We start from the raw sequence: 26,912 nt of genomic DNA on the forward strand, positions 1-26,912 counted from the left end.
TTGTTTTGAAAACAGTGTCCTATTGACGATTTGGAGTAATGAGTGTTGAGAATCTAGCCCCACATGTTAATACTAACACTTATAAGAAAGCATTATTGTCTTGCATGATATTAGTTTCCCCTAGCATTTCATAAATATGGAAGGTAAAATAAATTGGTTCCATCTTCCCATCATATGGGCCCAGTAACAGACTCCTTGGAGGACAGAACCCTGGGTCTGTAGAGATGAATGCAGCATTACATAAGCCAGCACAGTCATGAATTTCAAGCAGGCTTTGACAGACAGCAGATGTGGGTGGAGAAGTTCAGCAACTACTGTTAAAATATCATGAAGCTACTTCAATATTTTAAAAAAAAAACACTGGCTTATCATCTTGGCACTAAACTTTCTTAAAGAAATATTTTAAAATGGGTTATCTCAGGTAATTGGCATCAAAGACACAGAGCTGGAGTTTCAGTAATATTCCTGGTAGCAGATCTCTCTCCACTAGCTAGACATTGACAGGAAGAGGCTGGATGGCCCGGTGGGATAATGTCTTTTCACTTGTGGAGGCCTGAATCCCAAATTACTTTCATGTTCCTACATTAAGGCAAGATAAAAATAAAAAAAAAAAAACCTTCATGAAATGTAACCCATCTCATTGCCTCTGCTTATGACTGGCCCAGAAATTTGGGACAAACCAGCTGCTAGGGCCAGACAAGCAGTGATGGGCCAAATGTCATTCTTTTGTTTATAAATGTTCTTATGTTCAGCACTGAAAGCCAAATACCCTAATCAAAATAATTTAGGACTAAAAATCATTGGAAATTGATTAATTACAAATTCAAAACACATGACAGCGAAGCAAAATATGCCTCAGGCGGCACACACATCAGGATTGAAAACTGACAAAATATACAGAAAAGAAAATCTGAAACACCTGATAGATACATTGATATGTTTGTTGGTACCTGTCACAAAGACGGCCGGAGTGGGTGGCGTCAGACCAGATGCAGGAAATAAACAGACAGAGACTTGGGGTTTTGGTGAGGCTGAGCGCGTGATCGCGCTCAGCATTTAATAAACAGAACAGAAAATAAAAGGTTTGAACAGACAAAAACACTGGACACGGCACTTGCGCCAAAATAAATAGACAAACAAAACGTACTAAACACTTAACAAACGGTGCACGGAGAGACAAACAAACACGGTGAGTACAAACACTTATAGATTTCGATTTCACTTTACTTTCCTACTTTCCTCCTTCTCCTCACCCGTTCTCCACTCTCGAACACCCAACCCTGAGTGAATGAAACGTGCATCTATATATACTGTTGTGCTGGGATTCAATTACTAATTAATTATTCACTTGAATCCCAGCACGTGAATTAATTCTGTGCAACCCCGTGCTCACATATTACATTTAACCAGCACGTGAAGTGATTTGTGCCCTCCTCGTGCCTAAATATAAATCTACACTTTTTAAATACACGTGAAACACAGACCCGTTTATGTCCCGTGTACCAATCTATACACCAACATTAACACACACACACGCAACATACAACACATAACACACAAATGCACACAGGGGCGGGGCACATTGCCACATATACCCCCCCTTGTGCGCAGCACACATGGCCTCAACGGCCACCTCCCCCCTTAAAAATCCAGCAGTCCAGGACAAAGTCTCGGGCTGGGAAGGGAGGCTTCAGTGGGCCCATAGCTGGCAATGCTGTCAGCACCCCTGCCGGTAGTGGCACGGCTGACAGCCTGCTGGTCCATGCTTGCAGCGAAATTGCTGCGGGGGATGCTGGTCTCCTGACCTCTCCCCCTTCCTTCGTAGCCGGTAGCTCCCCTTGGTGGGGCTCCGACCACAGTACTGCCGGCAGCGAAGAAGCTGCAGTGGGAGCAGGTCTCCGGACCTCCCCCACGATCTCCGGCAGCGAAACTGCTGCAGTGGGAGCAGGTCTCCGGACCTCCCCCACGATCTCCGGCAGCGAAACTGCTGCTGGGGTTGGTGGTCTCCAGACCTCCTCCCCCTTCTTCGTGGCCGACAGCTCCCCTTTCTGGGGCTCCGGCCACCGTACTCCCTGTGGTGGAGGTACGGGAAGCAGAGCCAGCTCCTGCTGTTCTGCTTCTGGCAGTGGCGGAGGCAGAGGCAGCTCCTGCTCCTCTGCTCCTGGAGGTGGTGGAGGCAGAGGCAGCTCCTGCTCCTCTGCTCCTGGAGGTGGTGGAGGAAGCGGTGGAGGTGGCGGAGGCAGAGGCAGCTCCTGCTGCTCTGCTCCTTGCGGTGGAGGCAGAGGCCATGGGGCTGATGCTGGCCACTCAGAGGGAGGCTGTGGCGGTGCTGGCTCCCTCTGCTGTGGCGGCTGGGCTGGTGTGCGCCGTGCTCCCTTCAGCAGCATAAATAGAGGCTGCTGGGGGACACCAGCATCCTGCCCTTCTCCCCCCCAGAAAAATTCAGGGGGTTGAGCCTGTAATTCCTCCCCTTCTGGCTCTTGGGACGACAGCGATGGGGACAGCAGGCATTGTTCTTCTGCTGGTGGAGGTGGAACCAGCAGGTATTCTCCCTCTGCTGGCAGCTTGGGTCCTAGGGCTGTGGACGCACCGACTTCCCTCTCTTCGGGCTGTGGACGCACCGACTCCTCCCTTTTGGGCTGTGGACGCCCCGACTCCTCCCTGTTGGGCTGTGGATGCACCGACTCCTCCCTGTTGGGCTGTGGACGCACCGACTCCTCCCTTTTGGGCTGTGGACGTTCGGGCTCCCCCCACTCAGGCGTAGGACGTTCGGGCTCCTCCCACTCAGGCGTAGGACGTTTGGGCTCCTCCCACTCAGGCGTAGGACGTGTGGGCTCCTCCCACTCAGGCGTAGGACGTTCGGGCTCCTCCCACTCAGGCGTAGGACGTTCGGGCTCCTCCCGCTTGGGCTGTGGACGCTCAGGCTCCTCCCGCTTGGGCTGTGGAGGCAAAACCAGCAGGCATTCTTCCTCTGCTGGTGGAGACGGGGACAGCAGGCATTCTTCCTCTGCTGGTGGACCTGCTACCTGGGCTGCTGTTCCACTTATAACTGCCTCCAGGTAGCTGAGGACCAACCCCACACCTTCCTCCCAGGTGCTTACGGTCTGTTCCCTCTCATACGCTTCCCATCGCTCTCTGTCCATAAACTGCAGGAACCGGATGACTACTGGTATAGACTGGGCCTCCAGCCCAGCATTTTCCAGCATCCAGTCCCGCACTTTGATGGCGTCTTCTGCCATTTTTTTTTTTTTCCTCTTTTTTTTTTTCTCTTTTTTTTTTTCCCCAATTCAAAAATGCTGTTCCTGCTCTGGCCTGAGTCCTGGAGGCGCTGTAGATCCCACGCAGGACACCACGTGTCACAAAGACGGCCGGAGTGGGTGGCGTCAGACCAGATGCAGGAAATAAACAGACAGAGACTTGGGGTTTTGGTGAGGCTGAGCGCGTGATCGCGCTCAGCATTTAATAAACAGAACAGAAAATAAAAGGTTTGAACAGACAAAAACACTGGACACGGCACTTGCGCCAAAATAAATAGACAAACAAAACGTACTAAACACTTAACAAACGGTGCACGGAGAGACAAACAAACACGGTGAGTACAAACACTTATAGATTTCGATTTCACTTTACTTTCCTACTTTTCTCCTTCTCCTCACCCGTTCTCCACTCTCGAACACCCAACCCTGAGTGAATGAAACGTGCATCTATATATACTGTTGTGCTGGGATTCAATTACTAATTAATTATTCACTTGAATCCCAGCACGTGAATTAATTCTGTGCAACCCCGTGCTCACATATTACATTTAACCAGCACGTGAAGTGATTTGTGCCCTCCTCGTGCCTAAATATAAATCTACACTTTTTAAATACACGTGAAACACAGACCCGTTTATATCCCGTGTACCAATCTATACACCAACATTAACACACACACACGCAACATACAACACATAACACACAAATGCACACAGGGGCGGGGCACATTGCCACAGTACCCCAGCGTCAATATTATATTAATAAAATATAATGATAAAATAGGTAACACTTTATTAGGGATCCGTTATATGGTTATAAACCATAGCAAAAAAAACCAAAAAAAACATGGCAAACGTGTATAATAACTGTATTGCAAAAGCAAAGCGGTCCCATATAATTGATGAGACAGACAAATTGGAGTAAAAACAGCTCTCCATCCAATATCCGGAAATGTGGCACTGTTTTGTTTCTTGTAGATACAGCTGACAATGATGGACAATGTAATTTACTTTCACTCCTCAGACAGCAGGTGTACATATTTTAGGGATAGTGAAGTCTGGTTATAATACTCCATTTCTCAGGCTGATGTCATCATAGACACTAGTGGGCAATCCATTCTCATCAAGCTATTGTTTGCCAGCAGTGGTTAGCAAAAGGGAAACATTAGAAACTGTAGGGATCCTGTTATAATATTGTTGTGTTGAAAATCCCCTTCATTTAAATGATATATCCCAGTATAAGGGATATGAAAGCACATGTTATTTAAGCAATAGAACCCTTAGTGGAGGACATTGACATCTGGACTGTGTACATTTAGATAAAAGCAGCAATACACAATAGTAAAGGGTTTTACTTTAGAGTAAACTGAAAGAATCATATTCGATTTTATAATAACATTTCTTGGTTATAGGTTTTAGCCTGGTGGACCCTACAGGTACGCAATTAAAATCCTTGTTAAAAAGCAATTAAATCAGTGCCTGGTCACTTTCTGAATGCAAATCAGAAATGCTTTATAAGCAAAAGACAAGGTTAACTGAAGTAATATCTGGTCATCAGGGTTTAGGTGCGAGTAGAAACCATTAACAGTAGCTTTATTGTTATTTTATTCCTTTTAAATCTCAAATTTACATATTTATTACATTTTTCTGACACAATTGTGTAATTACGTATATCGTGAAAAAAGATGTACATGTTAAGTACATTGTACTTAATAGCTCAACCTGTAATTCCACTAAGAAAATCCCTTGTGAAATATTGATTTGTAATGCAGGTGATTGCCTTAGGAACCCAAGTAGAAATACAACCGTATTGGCTTGTGATTCATAATCGACAGCATGGTCAAGCATTAGAATATGTATTATTATTATTTGTTTATTTAGCAGACACCTTTATCCAAGGCGACTTACAGAGACTAGGGTGTGTGAACTATGCATCAGCTGCAGAGTCACTTACAATTACATCTCACCCGAAAGACGGAGCACAAGGAGGTTAAGTGACTTGCTCAGGATCACACAATGAGTCAGTGGCTGAGGTGGGATTTGAACCGGGGACCTCCTGGTTACAAGCCCTTTTCATTAAACACTGGACCACACAGCCTCGTATTTAAGGGAGTGTTAGAATAGTTGTGGCCAGGATACAAGGGGGAGACCTCTGAGCTAAACCAGGCCAGGTGATGTGACCCCCGAAAGGGAGATGTAGCTGCAAAGGAGGAGGAGGAAAGAAACTTCATGACAGAAGGATAGAGGTAGGTCCCAGCCTTCAAAAGATGGGGGTGAACCAATGAGGGAAGAAGAGGTGCTGTCGTATTGCCTCTAGAATAGCGACAAGTGTTTAATGAGAATGGCTGCACCATTACTCTAAACTCCAAGTTTTTTATGGGAGCAGTGGAATTTGTGACAAGCAGTATACAATTCTTTCACATACAGTACTTTTTTTTCTGCACTTTCAGGTGGCAATATCTAATAGCACAGAAGCTATTTTTTTTTCAGCAGAATTACCATGCAGTGAAGGACCTGAGGGCACAGCACTGCGACAGAAAACACATTTGGCAAGTGCCATTTACAGCGTCACCTATTGCAGTAGTCATACATCGTATGCATGCAAGTGTGCAATGTAATAGCCTACAATAAGTAAAAGCAATAGCAAATAAATACAGCTGTCCCTTAATTCAATATTAATAACACAGGTGTTCCCCCCCAGGAGTGATTTTAGACCCCATTATCAACATCACAAATAACAATAAAACAATATAAATACAATGGGAAGTGGTCAATATTAGAGGCGGTTTACCATGTTAAAATTGTCTGTATTTAAGAGCCGTTGCAGACAAAAAAAATAGAACTCAAGATTTCAAGACAAGCTCAACAACTTGGTAAATAGAGGAAACGTTTACCAGTAAAAGTACAGTAAAACCTTGCTTTAAGGCTTCAACAGTAAAAAGGCCCCTTCACAGTTAAGGCCATTATTTTACAGCAAAATAAAGCCACCTTCAATATTAAGACTACTCTTGTATGTTTTTAAAGATGCTCTAATTTACTGTTGTAGTTTGTAATGGTTTACACAGAATACAACTAAAATAAATAATATCTTTCACAAATATATATATTTTTTTTCGCTTCTTTTGCTGAAAGCGTGTCTGTGAGCACAGATTTGCTACTGTATCAGACCTATTTGTAAACTGGTTTATCATTGCTGCTAACCAGTAGAAACCCAGTCCTGGGTTTTGGAGCAGATTGGAACAACTTTTTGCCAGTGTCCTTAACCTGTGCTGAACCTATGCTGCCAGCAGTTTCAATAAAAGCATGCCAAGAGCATGGAAACAAATGTTCTGGTTTCCTGAGAGCACCTTCTCCACACCTGCATACCTGCACCTGCTTTCTTATCTCAGACCCTCTCTGGCATTTTACATGTTTTTAAAAGCATTAATGTGCTGTTAGGTGTTTGTGTATCATACCTCAAAACTTACATGAATACTAACCTGGTTTTCTTGCAGCAAAAGCTGATGGTTTTTATTATTTGCACTCTCAGTAATATCCACTTGCAACCAGCTCTGCCACTACAGTTTGCTCGCTGCCTGCCTGCATTCAGTCATTGCGTTATTGTATGTCTTGATTGACAGACTCCTTCTAAAAGTCACAGTCCTTTGCAGTTAAAGTTCCCCTATCACCAGCCATGAACAGTACAGTGATCAGTCTTCTGAGCTATTCTTCAATAACATGTGACCCAGCTGGTCATTGATTTACTAGCAACAGTCTAGAATACAGATTCTTCATAAAAAGAAACTATGTGCTCCAAGGTTAACTGTGTTGCAGTATGTTAAATACAAACTTGTATCAAGAAACAAAAACTACTGCATTGACATTATATTTGCTATGTAAAATGAAAGCATATATCCACTGTCCAAACAATTACAAAATGGCTTTGATAGTTGACCACATACATTTTCTCCACCATGAACGTCCATTTGTTATATATAGTAGGTCTCAAATGTGCAGTTTTGAAAGAAACATGTGCTTTAGGAAACATATTTAAAACATGATATCTGGTACTACATTGCATTACAGAAATCTGTTTGCAAGCTTTTAGATTTTCTTGCACTTCCTTGGTCATTTCACCTAAAGAGTGAAAATGTCCCCGCCCCTTCACTGGCTTTTTCCTGTTAATCAGCTACTATCGACTGACATGCTTTCAGCCAGTAACATACTTTGACCCAGAAGACACTGCTGAGGTAACATGACCCAGGAAACAGTAAAGGACTTCCTGGAAGGCAAGGTAAGCAAACTGGGAACATTATTAACCTGGTGTAGTACCAGATGTCTATTTTTAAAATGAAAATACATGTTTGTGATAACAACACAACACATTTGAGACCTACGCAGCTAATGGAAGTGTAAAATGCGTAAGATTCATGACTTACTTTGTTAGGTACAATTAATTTAAGGCACTGTAGCACATGTGTTTCATGTCACAATAGGTTGCACTTCACAATAAGTTGCATGTCAAAATAAATTGCGTTATGACCCGGCTTTCTGCAGATGTTGCCATTCTAGAACTTTTTGGTCAAGTAAGCCGCTTTGTTGTATACTAGCCAACATTTGGAAACTGTTCAGCGGGACGCTGATCATATACATTATCATACAATAGACATACCCCCAACTCACTGGGCAGCAGTGTGGAGTAGTGGTTAGGGCTCTGGACTCTTGACCAGAGGGTCATGGGTTCAATCCCCGGTGGGGACACTGCTGCTGTACCCTTGAGCAAGGTACTTTACCTAGATTGCTCTAGTAAAAACCCAACTGTATAAATGGGTAATTGTATGTAAAAATAATGTGATATCTTGTAAGTCGCCCTGGATAAGGGCGTCTGCTAAGAAATAAATTACTCAACACCACAGGACCATCATGACAGTAAAAATAGACTTAATGAAGCGTTTTTACCTTTGTATAAGTTAGTGATTAGCAGATGTGTCCGCCAAGAGCACAGCGTGTGGTTTTCACTAACGGCTGTGCAGAATAATTTTTATTTTTCTATGTGTGAATATCGGGACTTTCTTTCTATGCATCATGATGTGGGACATTTTATAGGGACTGTTGGCATGTATAGTGCTGCACTGGCAATCACTTACTTGTCCCTGATATCCTTCTGCTGTCCCACGATTGCTGCTGAATAGTTGCACACAATGTCTTGGGATCACTTGACAGACCATGTTGCCACACTGATTGCAGACTACGATATTTTTAAATTCATATTCTCTAATTTATTGTACAGTCACTGCATTACTTGTATTAATAGAACATATTTGGTAGAGGCAGGGTGTTTTTTGCCACATAATTTACTAACTCAATGAAAAAGGGTTTTCTATCACAAATAATTACTTACAGATTTTGACCATGCATACTAATTAGGTCTCTGGTCCCTTAAACTATGTATACACCGACTTTGGTAAAGACCAGTGGAGAGTTATAAAAATGGATTAACTCAAATTCTAAAATATGAATCCGATAAACTGGAAACAGCTTTCTTATTATCCAGATGGTAAGTGGTGCAAAGGCAGTATTTAATCAAGGCAAAACAACTGCACATAGCATTTTTTTTTTTTTTTTTACTGCTAACCAGCTGGTATTTTCAATTCCCTATTCTAATAAAAATATTTGAACTTTTTTTGACTCAATGTCTTTATGAAGGTGACTGTGTAAAAGAGGCTTTTTTAATTATTATTATTATTATTATTTTTTTTGCGGGTATGTTCAAAAGTGCTGCAAAAATAAGTATGATACGTCAGTATCGGCCAGAAAACTGGCAAGCTTATTAGCACTCAGATGCACAATTTAGAGGGAGACCTTTTAGAGTGCTCATCTATTTTGAAATGTTCAAGTTTTCACTTATGGCTGCATTAGCACATGAACACCCAACAAGAGACATTATGTTATAAAAGTTCATTAAATTGAGCCTCAATATTGTTTTAAGCAGAGTTCATTATATTCCTTATTCCAAAGCACCAGCAGCTTTTTGCAAGTTATATTCAGAACAACACATTCACATTATGAATTTCAGTAAGTGAATATGCAAAATGTTTACCCTAACCTGTGTGGAGTTAGATGATGTCAAGTCAAAACTTTTGATGTATTATACAAAAGTGGGCTTGCGATAAGGTGTAAACCCTTGTGCTGATATACTGTCCTCCCAGGGGTAAGAAAACCCTCAGCCAGGGGTGTCATTTGCTATTGGGCATGGCCCCCCCACCCCAACGATCTACATGACATTATGTCTTCCACTTTTTGACCCCCCCCCCCCCCCCTCCAGACACATAATATAATCACATATAAGATTTTTTTCAATCATCATTCTTTTCTAATCTAACCAAGATCTGGAATGATGTCCACGACGGTTGCCATGGTGATGTAATTGCTTGCGGCGTCTGTGGCATTCGTTCATTTTGATTGATAGTTCATTGTTGTCCAGTGATTATATCGACAACACAGAATGGCACTGCATTGTATTGTTTCTATAATATAATATTATAGATATCATGATGAGTCAAAGGGAAATGTCACATGTTTGCCACAGCAAGTGGAAAACAGAAGAAATAAAACACAGTGAGACAACAAAGAGGGATTCACTTGTAAAAAAAAACATTAATATTGCTGATGCCAAGGTACAATTATTTAGACATGCTCTGAAGAAAGTACCATAGATTTTAAAATGAGATTTAGGCTCATGTGTTGGGCAGTGCTGTCTGTTTTCGGGTTTGGTACTGGAATGCATAGCTGCTCTATAATGTCTTCTTCACAGTGAATCAGCGGAAAATGATTAAGGTGGTACACTGCAGTATTAGATGCACTCTGGTTGAAATGTACTCTTGTAATTACTGTTTTAAAGTGTTACATTTCTTAAATATGCATTTATATGGAAAGAAATGTTTAGGCAATGTTATACATGAAAATCAATGGATTTATTTTCTAACAGATTTTCGCCGTATGCAAATGTTGGTATTAGTTTGGCAAATGAACAGAGTAATAAAAAACCTGCGTACAGCTACTGGGGATGAGAAATTGAGCGATCTTTTGGTTATTGCGAGCTAACCCGACAAGCAAAAACATTAGACTTATGAATATAGGCTGGTGTTGATTAATTTGCAAAGATGAAAGGGAGACGGCACCCCCTTTTAATTTAGTTTATTTGTGATTATCTGTGGAAACATGTTATTTCAAACTTTGTTACATATCTCTACTTTTGGCATTCACAGGAATGTGGTGCTTATATAGGCAGTTTATGTTCATTGGTTTATATTTGATTCAAAGTGTCATTCAAATAATCGTATGGCAGACACTATATCCCCATCGAGGACAATAGTTTTCCACAAAACACGAAATATCCAGTCCAATCTTGAAGGACAGCTTCCTCTGCATTGGGTTTCCAAATGGCAGCGCAGAACTCTCGTAGAAGGCTGTTCATAAAGGAGGGAAATGTTTGAAAATGACAAACAGTGTACATAGTTAAGTCACATAATTCTGTCTTACTGAACTTGGAATTATACCAATGTACTGTAGAACTATAGCCCCACCAGGCAACATTGTGCACCTACAGTACATTAGTAATTACTCAATTAGCTATGGGAAACTTAAACAATAGGTTTCTAGTAGGTTTGTAAGTATGAAGTGCACCAGGCACTTTAAAGATTATGTAATAACAGAATGAATACAGTATCTATAAATGTGTTACAAGCATGTACTAAATGCTTTATGGCTATCAGACCCTTCTCTGAATTCTTTGTTTTTCAAAAGTGGAGCCTCTGCAATTCGGATGTTTCAGAAGCTTCACAATTCTGGAGTGGAACTTCTGGTAAGGACAGACCACAAGATCAGCTCACTGAACAAAAACACAGCTTTATTAGCAAGTAGACAGATCACCAGCAGGGGTACAGTCCATTATAGCTCAGCAGTGTAAAATCAGACAGATCACATGGAACAGGCGGAAACATAGGACCGAATGTACAGGCTTACAGTATAACCAGAAACTGCAGAGATAGACTCCTCAGCTATAACATCAGGAAGGGGAATAACCTTCCCAGTGGGCAGAACAATGGCCTGTTCCCCAGAACAGAATGTATGGGGCCATAAGCATTTACTCCAGACTTTAACTCCTATTTATTTTGTAAGTTTAATTTATTAAGGGCAGTAGTGTGGAGTAGTGGTTAGGGCTCTGGACTCTTGACCGGAGGGTTGTGGGTTCAATCCCCAGTGGAGGACACTGCTGCTGTACCCTTGAGCAAGGTACTTTACCTAGATTGCTCCAGTAAAAACCCAGCTGTATAAATGGGTAATTGTATGTAAAAATAATGTGAAATAATGTATAATGTGATATCTTGTAACAATTGTAAGTCGCCCTGGATAAGGGCGTCTGCTAAGAAATAAATAATGATAATAATAATATATTCCAAGTTTTGTTAAGCACTCTCAGTGTGTTTTGGTTTTCATTTAAAACATTAACATGTTTTTTTTCTTCTCTTGTCAAAACATAGGAGTTAATTAAAAAAATAGAGAAAACACTTCAAAATATGGCCCATGGTCTTTACATCAGCCCACTTCAGTTTTATTTTTTAATCAAAATACAGTATCACGTTTTCCCCATGACTTTCCTTGAGAAATGTCAGGCTGAACTCTTAATATTGATCTTGTTAAAAGTAAGAGATTATTATGTGGGATAAAAATAGATCCTTGTTAATTTGTAATACCAGGTGAATCCCTGAACCTTTTAAAATAACATAGAAATACCTGTGTACAAGCCTGGTAAAGCACAGATAAGGTCATTTGGGTTTAAGCTGTAAAACCCTTTGGTGCTGATGTATTATGAATAGACTACCAGAAACATTTTACGTTAATATATGATTGATAAAATGGGCTTCTACTGAATAAGACCAGAGATTTCTGTCATGTGTTAAGGCGCTAACACAGAGGTTTTATGACTTGTCTTCTCAGTGGTTATTGTATCATGTAAAGAGCATTTATAAGCTTTACAATATATAACAGCATTCAAAACTGTTTGTCCCTGTGACAGGGATGACGAGTGGTCTGACGTCAGGCAGAAGCAGGAACAAAAATACTGACACCGGGGAAGTACTGCAGGTAAAGGCTGGCTGCCGTTTTTATTAATAACAAAACAAACGGTGCTCACAGAGCAAAATAAAAGGTTTTAACATAAAACAAATCTCGAACACCAAATACAAAATAAAACACAGGTCAGGCTGGGCAGGTTGCTTTCACTGTTCCTATGTCTAGCTTCTTTTTCCGCTCTCGTTCCTCTCGCTCTCTCCGCTCCTCAAACACCCCACCCCGAGTGCTGAGAGCTGCAGGCTTTTATAACAGGTGACCATCTCCCAATTAGCAACAAATTAAATCACCTAATTAATTCGGGAGATGGCAACCTTCTGCACGAGTTCACTAAAATCCTGTGTGGATGGGGCTTCCCATCCACGCTACTAAATAATAACACAAACGGCTACACCGTCACATCTATACATAAAACAATAACTAAATATACGGCGCTCGCCGACATATATATAATAATAAATCATAATAATAATACAAAATAACACAGGGGCGGAGGGGGACCCCGATCTAAAAGTAAACAAACAAAACAATGTACAGGGCACCTCACCCTGTTACAGTCCCTAACTGAATTGTTTCCAGTGGAATAAACCTGTGATTCTGTAAGACCGTGCACATGGTTTTGGTTTGTTTTGTGCACGCTGAACTAAAAGCAATTTACTATGAGCTGCATAGAAGATAGGTAGCAGGGGTTGGAACTCTCACTGCTTGAGTGAAACTGCAAGTAAAGAAAAGCAGGAGTCTTTCTGTCTGAGGGCTGATACAAGCATTGTTAGTTTTTGCGGGCTGATACAAGCCACAATATTCAAAGTGTTTATTTGAGGGCTTTCTTTTTTTAAGACTATATTTTTTGTTTTATATTAAAAAAATAAATTTAAAAACAATGTGCTATCTCGAGCAGACACAAAAAGAAAACAGCACGAAGTATACAGTACTTGTACCAAGGACTACTGTAGTTTCAAGAAACGTGTTGCAGCGTGAAATCTCAAATAAAACATAATGCACAAATTTTGATTCTTTTAGTCATCATCATCTTGTATAGTATACAATATAAAGCAGGGTTCAAAGGTAAGATTTGCCTTAAAACAATTAAACCTCTTTCCCATCTTTTTCTAGGCTGAAGAGAAATAATTATTTGAACCTGTCCTGATAGCTTGTGTCACTGTGTCCTGGAATCAGCCGAGTTGCCTCTGTACCCTCTCAAGTGTAATACTATATGTCTTTGTAGTAAGGTGGACAACACTGTATGATTATATGAAGTCTTATCATAACTTCTCTATAGTAGTCTAAACTTCAGGCAATGCAACCAAGCATTCTATTTGCATTTTCAAATTGAGATACTTTAAATTTGAGTCCACTATAATCCCCAAATCCTTTGAATTATCTGGGCTGCCGTTTGAGTCAACTTTTGCCCTGCATGATAGTTACAAATCTAATTGGTTCTAAATATAAGGCAATACCATTTAAAAAAAAAAAAGCTATTATCAGTACCAGGATTAGATTTTTCAATCTGAAAAACAAAGGCTATCAATTACTGCTTGGCTCTCTTGTTTATTTTTTATATATCATTAACACTGCTGGGTTCCCATGCCCACTATATAAATAAAGACACCTTTCAGTGCTATTTCTCACATCTGTTTGTTATTATTTCTTGTATTTTCAGTCATTTCATACCATCTAGTGGTGTATAGTGGTAACACAAAAGAAAATATACACTTTTGTTGTTTTTTTCAGTCCCATGTAATAGATAGCACTAGTTTATCAAGTCTTATAGCAAAATTATTTATGATATGTTTATTTAGCAGACGCCTTTATCCAAGGCGACTTACAGAGACTAGGGTGTGTGAACTATGCATCAGCTGCAGAGTCACTTACAACTACGTCTCACCCGAAAGACGGAGGACAAGGAGGTCAAGTGACTTGCTGAGGGTCACACAATAAGTCAGAGGCTGAGGTGGGATTTGAACCAGGGACCTCCTGGTTACAAGCCCATTTCTTTAACCACTGGACCCCACACAGTCTCCCTTTAACTGGATAATATTGTTTGCAATACCTTAGTTGGAAATTTAGCAAAAATGCACCTGCGATGCCTTAACTAAACAGGTTTAAAATTAAAATTAGAATAAACACATTGTCATTTACCCAGAACAGTTTCTGCTACAAGGAGAGAAGCCATCAGACAGATCAGACAGTGATGTTTCCATTTCCAGTATAATATATTGAGAACATACCCGAAATTCATCTCCTCTCAGTCTTCGCAAGACACCACAGAGCACTCCAGGAGTGCGCTGTGACACTGAGATTGAGTTTACGAACGCACCCTAAGTGTCTTGACTTTATATTATATATTATTACTGTATTATACGACAGATAAAACCAAATATACATAATGAAAAGGATATAATGAACCAAGTTTATTATATGACGAATACTAACAATTGTACATAATGAAATAGCTGGTATCGAGCTATAATTTCATACTCAGGGGGATCAGAAAGGGTAATGCAGACCCTAAATACTCTCCCTTCTTCTCAGTACTCTCCCTCTGTTCCTGGGTTGTTCAGGAAGGTTAGGAGTCTGCACTCTCCGTCGTAAGAAATGCCCCTGAAAATTCAAGATAATCACTAATTTCACGGAAATCGTGTATCTGACTGAATACCGTGAAAAATATGCATTTTATTTTCCTTACAGTATTTTTTATTACTGTACTCTTCACCTCTCCTGTTCATTTCATACTTTTATCAAGTAGAAGCAGCGCTACAGCAGCTGTACACGGTCTAGCTCAATGCCATGCATTTGGTTACTACAGCAACGGGTTCAAACAAATACCGGCTTCATGACTGGTGGATTTCTCATACTGTACAATGACATTTCTACATACTACTAATGTACTGTGTGTATAAAGAAAACAACAAAAGCTCATTGCACGGCGGAGCGCATTTTGGCGGTGCTAATATGGCCATAAATTGCCAAAAGTGTCATGATGCATATGGGGTAATTTTAAGGCCAGCGTAAACGCGGCACTATGGCCTTAACGCCATCGCAAACGTTTGATACGTTTGTCACCCTAAAAGTTTTAAGAACAAGTCCACAGGATCACTGTAAAAAAGCTGCCAAGAAGAAATGTGTCTTGAGTGGATTTAAAATTCAACATTGATGTGTAGTCTTGAATGCAGCCGAGCAGAGAGTTCCAGAGAGAAGGGGCAACACAGCTAAAACTAAGCCCACCAAGAATAACACATCTTGGAACCAAAGAGTTTGACGATCTAAGCTGTCTTTCAGGGATGTAAGGGCTGAGAAGGTCCATAATGTAACTAGGACCCTGACCATGCAAAGCCTTGTATGTCAGCAACAGAATCTTGAAGGCAACACGAAAATGAACAGGACGCCAAAGCAAACACGTAAGGACTGGGGTGATATGTTCTGTCCGCCTAGTGCCTGTCAAGGCCCTTGCTGCTGCAATGTCGAATTTAATGTTAAAATATAAATAACGTAATTAATTTACAGTCAGTGTGATACCTCGAAATAAATGTAAAGAACCTTGTAGAACACACGCGTGGCTGTACAGTAATTCAAAGTGACATTGCAGTTAAAATGGAAGGCTCTTTTTTAATGCCCACCCCATTACCATTAAAGATTATACAGCATTTACTCATGAGATTACTCATGACTTCAAGGTAATGTTGCATTTTACCCCCTGAAAATACATTTGTGTTCATATTAGAGTTTAAGTTACTCCCAAATCCAAAACCTTATCTGGAGTGCTACTCTTGAGTTCCGTATTATTTGTTTGCATAGTTCAGTAAAGGCTGTGAATTATAATTACGAATTACAGACAAGAAAGGGTTAACACAACACTAATGGGAAGAGTTACAAAGATGTTTGAAATCAATAAGTCCAGCAGAATTCTGATCAAGCCTTTAATAGTTAAGGGCTTATAGTACAGCCCAGTCTACCAAGCATTGATTTCAATAGCTAGAAAGTACAGTGCACCTTAAGTGTGTCTCTTGTGATATGGCAATTAAGAATCAGCCACATATCCTTTTCATGGGACCCAAAGGATTAATTAGAATAGCATTATTCACTAACATTCCAAATTGATAGCCTGTTTAAAGGACGTATATCAAGAACAATTAAAGCATAATCTAGCTTTTAACTTTCTCCACCGGGCCCCCGAGAGACTCCAGATCCCCAGCCTCAATATCTGGACCATTACTTAAACAATTTATGCAACACACACCCTGGGGGCTAGGAGGCTAAAACATTGTTTAAATTAATCATTGTGAGGACTGAACCACCAGATGGCTCCCTAGACATCTTAAATACATAAACGGCTTGTGTTTATCTCAGAGGAAACAATGCATTATGAATGGGGATTGCTAGTGGAGGAGTAATGGTTTCAGCATTCAGAGTTTATGCATTTCCAAGCTCAGCCAGTTACTTACTATCAACTGACCTTTGTCTATGTGCCTGGATAAATCAAAATAATGTCAACTACAGGTGCATCATTATTTTCCAGCAGATTTTATTATCATTATTATTATTTGTTTATTTAGCAGACGCCTTTATCCAAGGCGACTTACAGAGACTAGGGTGTGTGAACTATGCATCAGCTGCAGAGTCACTTACAACTACGTCTCACCTGAAAGACGGAGCACAAGGAGGTTAAGTGACTTGCTCAGGGTCACACAATGAGTCAGTGGCTGAGGTGGGATTTGAACCGGGGACCTCCTGGTTATAGGCCCTTTTCTTTAACCACTGGACCATACAGCCTTGAGGTGTGGAGGTTGCTCCATGCCAGGTTACATGGTAAGTGCGGTTGGAGAGAATGTGAACAGCTAGGTTAGTGAAACCCTTATCCTGATCTAAAATAAAAACACCATACCACCAACAACCTAAGTGCTGGCCTTTTTCTGAGTATCAATTACGTAATACAAAAGCCAACTGTTTTGTTATAAATAACACAATATTGTTGATTAAAAAAAACTTGCTTCATCTGGATAAACTTCGTACAATTTCCCATCAACACACATGTTATTTGAACTTTAGCTCTTACCACAAGTCTAAAACCTAGATAATGAGATACCTCATCAAATATATAGTGTTTATAATAAGCATATAGTATATACACATCCTGGACACTTTATTAAGACCTCTACCTATTATTAGGTGCTGGAAGGGCTAATATTTCACTCTTTTGGTGCAAGGGATTGTGATGATTCAAGTTAAGGTTCATCCCAAACATGCTTAATTAAATTGATATTCAGAGATTGTGGTGGCACGGAAGATGCCAAAGTCTCTGTCCTGTGCCTCAAACTACTTTGCACACAATTAGGGAAGTTATGAACTAAATTGAAAAGCTGCAACACTTTTTTTTTTAATCCGGTTACATTGACTGTATTAGTGGCAGGTATGCGGACTAATGATGTTGTTTTTCAAAGCACAACCTTCAAATGACATTTAAATATACCTGTAGATATTGCAGTTTTATGGTATTTGTAATGCCTCTGAGTATTTGCGAGTACATAAGAACATAAGAACATAAGAAAGTTTACAAACGAGAGGAGGCCATTCAGCCCATCTTGCTTGTTTGGTTGTTAGTAGTTTATTGATCCCAGAATCTCATCAAGCAGCTTCTTGATGAGATTACTGGGGAGTTGGTTCCAGACCCTCACAATTCTCTGTGTAAAAAAGTGCCTCCTATTTTCTGTTCTGAATCCCCCTTTATCTAATCTCCATTTGTGACCCCTGGTCCTTGTTTCTTTTTTCAGGTCAAAGAAGTCCCCTGGGTTGACATTGTCTATACCTTTTAGGATTTTGAATGTTTGAATCAGATCGCCGCGTGGTCTTCTTTGTTCAAGACTGAATAGATTCAATTCTTTTAGCCTGTCTGCATACGACGTGCCTTTTAAACCTGGGATAATTCTGGTTGCTCTTCTTTGCACTCTTTCTAGAGCAGCAATATCCTTTTTGTAACGAGGTGACCAGAACTGAACACAATATTCTAGGTGAGGTCTTACTAATGCATTGTACACTTTTAACATTACTTCCCTTGATTTAAATTCAACACTTCTCAAAATATATCCGAGCATCTTGTTGGCCTTTTTTATAGCTTCCCCACATTGTGTAGATGAAGACATTTCTGAGTCAACATAAACTCCTAGGTCTTTTTCATAGTTCCCTTCTTCAATTTCAGTATTGAAGGGAAGAAAGATCAGGTCAGTACTTTTGAAAATAAAGAAATAGATAAATATCTATGAATATAGGCCTACATTTTTTTATAACAAAACAAATGTATTCACATGAGTTCAACCCCAGTCTATCCTTACTAGGACGTGATTGGTTCAACTCATTCAAGATGCACCACCAGCTATCATGCCAGTCACCAGAAGCCACATCTTTGGGAAGGGCCACTGCCTTCAATAAACACAATGTGGGATAATTCTTCAACAATCTGTCATAAGTGATGGACAGGTATTGTTAATATAAAGTAAACACTTCTGATTCCTAATCTGTAGAATTTATTTTACAAAGATAGTGCCTCAATTGTGTTCAACATATTGTATCTTTTAAATGTGTCTTTCATTTCCGATACAAGTTCCCTCCAAACATGATTTACAATATGGATGAGACAGGAGTTACAACTGTGCAGTCACTGAAGCAAATTGTGACAGAGATGGGGAAAAAAGCAAGTTGGCTCAGTAATGTCTGGTGAAAAAGGGGAGCTAGTCACAGTTGTTTGTGCAGTCAATGCTGCAGTTCCACCTTTGTTCATTTTCCCACGTGTCAGATACAAGGATCATTTTGTCAGAGGAGCACCCACACAGGGTCTATTGGTTGTGCAACAAAATCTGGCTGGACAAATGAAGATAAATTTGTCCTTTATCTGGAGCATGTCATCCGTCACACAAACTGCTCTAAAGATCACACAATTCTGCTCATTCTGGGCAACCATAAGGCTCACATTTCACTGAAAGCTGTTGAAACTGCATGGGAGAATTGGAATGTGATGCTCACTTTGCCTTCTCATATGTCACATCGCCTGCAGCCCTTGGAAAAATCAGTCTATGGGCCTCTCAAGACATACTACAACCAAGCCCTAGATGGTTGGATGCGATCAAACCCTGGAAAGACGGCTTCAGTGTATGACATCCCAGGACTTGTGAATGGAGCATTCATGTCAGCAATGACACCAAGCAACATCTTGTCAGGATTCAGGTCCACGGGCATCTTTCCTTTCAACAGGGATATTTTCCTTGATGCCAAATTTGAGCCATCAATGGTCATGGACAGACCAAACCCTGAACAGCCATCCACCTCTGCTGACCCGCCTGCACCACCACCCACAATCATGATGCCTGAATCCCCCGCAATGAGTGGCACTTTGTGTTCCCCTGATGTCTGCAGCACAGGGTACATGTCTCCAGAAGATATACTTCCATTGCCTAAAACATCAGCAACAAAAGCAAAACAAAAACGAAAGAAAGTCAAGACAAGAATCTTAACAGACACACCTGAGAAGCTCAAGCTGGAGAAAACTCACAGAGAGAGAATAAAGCTACAAATTCCACCAAGAAACAATGTGTGAAAGGAAGTAAAAAACAGAGCAGCAAGCAAACCACTGTAGAAGAAGACAGCTCAGATGAGAGCGACATGAGCATTGTGCTAAATGACACCACAGATGACGAGAGTCTACGAGAATCAAGTGATGAAGATGACTTGACCCTCGCAGTGGGTGATTTTGTAGTGTTAAACTTTGCTGGGAAATCCAGAAACTACCGCTACAGTGGTTTATTGGAGAAAGTTTATGGAAATGACCTTGAAGCAAAATTCCTGAGAAGAGGTCAGCCAACTTTCAAATTCAAACCAATGGATGAGGGATCCTTCCCAAGAAGGGATGTGATTAATAAACTGCTAAGACCTCTTACAGTTGGTGGAACAGCCAGAAGGGAGAAACAGTTCATCTTCCCCTGCAACCTGGACAAGTGGCATGTTGAGCAGGGCCTACTCTACTGGATAAAAATCGGTGAAAAGTTGTCTAACCATAATAAAAATTGTGTAATTACTGTTACCCTGTTGAAATAAATAAGAGTTAGCCTACTGTTACCACGTTATAATGTTGAAGTAAACAGAAGTTATGTTGGTTCACACTAAGGATGAGGGCACCTTCCCAAAAAAGGATGTGATAAAAAAACTGCCCATATCTCAGTTGGAATGGAGAGACAGTTTGTCTTCCCCTGCAACCTGGAGAAGTGGCATGTTGGATAGGGCCAACTCAAAGTATTGAAAGGATAAAAAAAAATGTTAAAAATTGTGTAACCACAATACTAATTGTGTACCTTATTGAAATAAAAAAAGTTACATTGTTTCACAAAATGGTGTGATTCAATTTATTCAGTACAGAAGTGTGGAGAAGTGGCACATTTTACCCATCCGGGGCTCAACTTAACCCATCCACATGCTCAATTTACCCCTAACCTGGGACAAGTTGTGCCAAAAGACCAACTTTCATAATTATATAACTGCATTAGCTAGATAAAATGTAGCAAAGTATACATACCCATCATTGTTAGAAATAATAATATATTTCCATTGCCATAGTAATGGCAAATGTAAAAAATGTCTCATCTTACCCTGTTCTCCCCTAATAGGCCAGCTAAAACTGCAAACACCAGAGCCCTATGGATGATCAATACCCAGTCGATCATATCCTTAAAATCGGCTCAAATTGTTACTGTAGTAATGTTTAGCAAATTAAATCAGATTTTTATTCACCCTAACCCTAATATTAACCCTAACCCTAACCCTAACCCTAAGCTAAAAATTAACAATGTTTGTTAACAGTTAATAAACTAAAAAAACGGCAATTTAAAATAGTGCATGACCTACTTTTATAAACATGAAATGCCAAGTGTTCAATATTTAACAATATTTTATTCTCAGAATGTTAGAATGTATGAAACCGTATAAGACCACATTTTGGATGCATCTTTATTTCCAAATACTGCACTCTTTTTAATCACAAGCTAACAAGTTTAATCACCAGGCCTTCCAGGATTCCACAGAAATTCACAGAAATTTTCTCGCACGGAAAATCGTTTTTTTTTTTTTTTACAAATCAGAAATACAGGCATGTTAATTTGTTTTCGGTTATTTTGGTACCCAGAAGCACCCGTTAACAGCTTCTGCATAAACTACAGTATGAATATAACTGCAAAACTGCTAAACAGTACCCCACAACCTTTCACGATGACAGTAGGAAACTATTTTACAATATTGAAAGACCACTAGTCTAAAGTACAAGTGGTCACGGAGTTCGAAAAAGAGACGCCAAACAAAACATAAAACAGTGCCTCATACCAGCCTCCATGCAAAGACAGTTACGAGTGAAAGAAAAAAAAACATAATTAAGAGAATAGCAGTACCTGATGAAATAAGAGAGAATAAAAACTTAATTACTGGCACTGGTAGCTACAACGATATGAATATGAAGGTAACATCTGCAAATATAAATGTGAAGAATGATATCGCTGTTAAGTTTTTTTTTTTTCCCTCTAGGGCCCTCCGACTGCATGGACCCCTGTGCAGTTGCCTCGTCTGCACCGACTACTCCTCTGACACTGCGTACACATCATTACAATGCGTAGGTACAATGTACTTAATGTGTCATTTGTTTTGCAAGATATTACCGTATGTAAATACACAGCAATTAGAGACACTTAATGTAAAGTGATACCCTAAAATGTCATTTATATATCAATGGACTAAAACCACAACAGCACTTCCGTCAATCTGAAACTGCACTCTTCATAATCACTTCACAATTGAGTGACTTTCAATTTGTTGACTACCAGTTTCTGAGGCCGACTGTCACTTTTCTATTCGAATAGTCAACTGTTCGGTGCTAACCCTAGATCTGAGTGCTTTTGTTTAGCTATTAAGTGTGTATATATATATATATATATATATATATATATATATATATATATATATATATATATATATATATGTATTGGGAGATTGCTTGGAGTTGTTTTGGAAAGCCCAGCTCCTTATCTTATTTGCCAGATCTTCCTCATTCCAGAAAGTGACACTGTAACATCACTCTAAAGATGAGGGAACATAAAGCGGCTTGGAAATGGTTTCAGGAGACTAGGTTTCAGACCACTGCATGGCACACCAGGGGAGACTTGGGGTTTGATAAAGCAAAGTGCCTCAAACTAGGTCTCCCGGTCTCCTGAAACCAGGTTTCAAGCCACTGTTCCTGAAAAGGTGGCTTAGTGTTCTCTCAGCTGAAGAATCCAAAACAAGTATATTGAGGACTGGTCGGTGAGCTAGATATAAACATAGTGTTAAGATAGCACTAATTACATTGACACCTTTAATCATTACTTTAATAAACAAACCACAAAATGGCAGAGGCTCCACAAAGGTAAGCTACTAGTTGCCATGGAGATCAACATCACTCAATGGAACAAGCAGCTCCAAGAGGAGTTTGATAAGGAACTTTTCAAAACAGTTCAAAGCACTGATCCCATGTCATACAAAAAACAACAATAAAAGTAATGGTTTATGTCATTACTGCTGTCTGTTTCTGGTCATCTTTCCAGGACACTTGTAAATGAGGCCTCTGTCTCAATGGGTTGATTCCTGGTTAAATAAATAAATAAATAAAGAAATAAATAAATACATTAGAAGGGATGCCCTACTGATGTCTCTTGGTAGTATACTGTATGGAGCTTCACAATGTGGCACTGTTACCCTTATAAAAGTTCAACATGGCCATGGCCATAGTTTACCATGGTCTGCAATGGTCATAGTTTGCTGTGCTTCTACTACAGTGAACGTTAAGTACATTGTAACTATGCATAATAACTGTCAGTAAGGCCATCAATTTGTTTTTTGTTTGTTTTTTAAAAGGACAAATAGTCTTTGGTTGAAGGTCCAGTGAAAATGTAACATACCAAGCATGTTGTGCTTTGTATTTACAAAGAATAGCACAGTCTTTTTCCAATTTATTTGCTACTACCATTTAGTGTAATTAAGGTTACAGTCTGAAATGTTTACAATGATGTATTCAATTTTATGATTTGTTCTGGATCGTTCTATCAGTATTGTGGAAGAGCCTGGGCCCTGTCCAAAATATTTGATGAAGCTTGAGTCTTTACAACAAACTATGTCAACAACAAATGTTTTCTGATACAGTAAAGTGCACCAGAGGCTATACTAGGGAGACATGCTGTAAACTGGCAATAATTAATCCTGTCGTGGTGTGAAATGAAACATGACTATGGGACTGTAGCAGAGCAGGAGAGTGCCCTGCACATAGTTAGTGGGGCAGGGCAGAAAAGCCCTCGTGTAATTGGTGACGGGAGAATGTGTATATGATTTAAAATGTATTGTTTATGTTTATTTAAACAGATAACATTAGTGTGTTATAACTGGAATGTATTTAAAATACGATGTTGTGTTAATGTTATTTTGTTTTTACCTCGTGAGAATGCGTGACTGTCAGCTACTGATTATTTAATTAGCTGACAGCCACGCAGAATTATTATACATGTGCAGACTATGGCCGAGGGGTTAACAGGATAATTAATAGCCAGTTGATCCCTCGGCAGCTTTGGAGGCACAATGAGAGTGTTTAGGAGTAAAGAATGGGAGTAAGAGGAGATACAAGAATCAATACAAAGAAACAATTGCTATGCGTGCTGGTTCAAAATCAGCACGATACTATCTTAGTTATTTTCTTGTCTGTCTATATTGTTTGACCAACGTGCCATTTTGTTTTGTTTGTTCTGTGTTCCTGTTTTGTTACAACTTTTTGTTTTTGTTCATGTGTTAATAAAAGTGCCGCAGTGCCTTTGATACCCCAGTCTCTCTGTGTGTGAGCAGCTTCTTCCTGGTCTGATGTCACTGCTCAAGCCATCTCTGTGACAGCAACACATCAGCTTTAATTATTATTATTATTATTTGTTTATTTATCAGACGCCTTTATCCAAGGCGACTTACAGAGACTAGGGTGTGTGAACAATGCATCAGCTGCAGAGTCACTTACAATTACGTCTCACCCGAAAGTCGGAGCACAAGGAGGTTAAGTGACTTGCTCAGGGTCACACAATGAGTCAGTGGCTGAGGTGGGATTTGAACCAGGGACCTCCTGGTTACAAGCCCTTTTCTTTAACCACTGGACCACACAGCCTCCTATGTGGTCCATGGTAATGTATAGCTGCCTCAGCTGCCTGTTTGTCTGCAGGGGATCCTGCTAAGCCAGAAAGTGACACAGCCATTGCTTAAAGGTGCTTGGTGCTGTGATTGAGCCCCATTCTGCTCTGTCCATTAAGTTGTTAACAAAACTAATATGCCTGTAATAGAAACATTGTTTGACATTGTGCTTAACAGCTGTACCTCCCTTCCCACCCCCACTCAAAATAACATCATTCTCATTAAGAGATTCAGAGCTCTGCCACAGTGAGATAATGACATTAAAGAGGCTTCACAATATTGAAAAGGAGAAACAGAGGCCCTCATGTCCTGCCCAGAAATGTAATGTCATAGCGTTTTAGGAGATGTGACACAGAGCTGTCTGTAACAGGCTTTGGGGCAATTATGTTCCTGCTCCCAAGATGATGGCTTGGTGCTGGTAGGAATTGGGATCTGTGAGCCCCCTGAACCGCGGCAGACTAATAGGATTGTCCTGGCCGGATTCGGATCTATTGCTGCCGCTCCTGGGAAATGAGTTACACCACAGCCTTCAAATTGTTATTTGAAGTCTGATCTAGGCTGGCCACAGAAAATGAAATGGGTAGGACCCTGTTACACCTGTTCCAAACTGTGCTTTCATGTAAGTTGCTCCCACTAAATTATCAGCAAACAACGGTGCCTACTTAAGCTCTAAGTACTGTGTCTGCAGCCAGCCACACACAATCCGATTCAACGTATAACCCTGGCTAAATTCATTTTGCGTGAGTTTAACGTCAATTTGTGTGCTGTGTGAGATCTCAATGGCACAATCAAGACAAGCATGCATTTCAAGTATTTGTACATTTATAATAATCATTAAAAATAATAATAATTTTTAAAAATCCCCTTTAAGTACAGTAGTTGGTTCTGGGTGAGGGGCGTACACTTTACTTTTTCAAGATTACATACAGTGCCGAGAAAAAGTTTGTGAACACCTTAAGATTTCCACATATTTCACATATTTCAAACCTAAAATGTTATTAGGTCTTAATCTAAGTCCTAATAATAGATAAAGATAACCTGATTAAACAAATGACACAAAAACATGATACTTTTTCAACATTCATTTATCCACAAATTATTCAACATTCAATATCCATGTGTGAAAAAGTATGTGAACCTTTAGATTCAGTAACTGGTGGCACCCCCTTGAGCAGCAATGACTTCAACTAAGCATTTCCTGTAACTGTTGGTCAGTCTCTCACATCGGTTTTGAGGAATTTTGCCCATTCCTCCTTACAGAACTGCTTCAACTCGGTGACATTTGAGGGCTTCCTTGCATGGACAGCTCGCTTCAGGTCCTGCCACAACATTTCGATGGGGTTTAGACTTTGACTAGGCCATTCTAAAATGCGGAATTTCTTCTTCTGCAGCCATTCTTTTGTAGATCTGCTTGTATGTTTAGGATCATTGTCTTGCTGCATGACCCACTTTCGGTTCAGCTCACGGAAGGATGGCCTGACATTCTTCTCTAGAATCTTCTGATACAATGCAGAATTCATGGTTGTGTCAATGATGGCAAGCCGTCCAGGTCCTGAGGCAGTAAAGCAGCCCAAAATCATCACACTCCCACCACCATGCTTGACGGTTGGGATGAGGTTCTTGTATTCAAACGCAGTGTTTGGTTTTCGCCAAACATAACGTTTCTCATTGAGGCCAAAAAGTTATACCGTTGACTCGTCTGTCCAGAGAACATTGTTCCAGAAGTCTTGTGGATCATCTATGTGCTCTTTGGAGAACTTCAGGCGGGCAGCAATGTTCTTTTTAGAGAGCAGTGGTTTCCTCCTGTCTATCCTTCCATGAACACCATTCTTGTTCAGTCTTTTTCTGATAGTTGAGTCATGAACATTCACTATAGCCAAGGCGAGAGTGAACTGCAGATCCTTGGATGTTACTCTGGGGATCTTTGTGACTTCCTTGATGATTTTCCGGTTTGTTCTTGGAGAGATTTTGGTAGGATGACCGCTCCTGGGTAGAGTAACTGTGGTCTTGAACTTTCTCCATTCGTAGACTATCTGTCTGACAGTGGATTGGTGGCGCCCCAAATCCTTAGAAATGGTTTTGTAACCCTTTCTAGACTGATGAGCATCAATAACTGTTTTTCTGAGGTGCTCAGAGATTTCTTTTGATCGTGGCATGATGTGTTTCCACACACCTGTATGGTGAAGACCAAACCCACAAAGTTTCTGATCTTTATATAGGGTGGGGCCACCCAAACTCTTGAGCTGATAAAACCAGGGGTTCACTTACTTTTTCACATACCCTGAATCGTAATTACTCATTGTTTGTCTAATTCATATATCAT

The sequence above is a fragment of the Acipenser ruthenus genome, chromosome 33 (assembly GCF_902713425.1).
Source record: "Acipenser ruthenus chromosome 33, fAciRut3.2 maternal haplotype, whole genome shotgun sequence".
NCBI lineage: Eukaryota > Metazoa > Chordata > Actinopteri > Acipenseriformes > Acipenseridae > Acipenser > Acipenser ruthenus.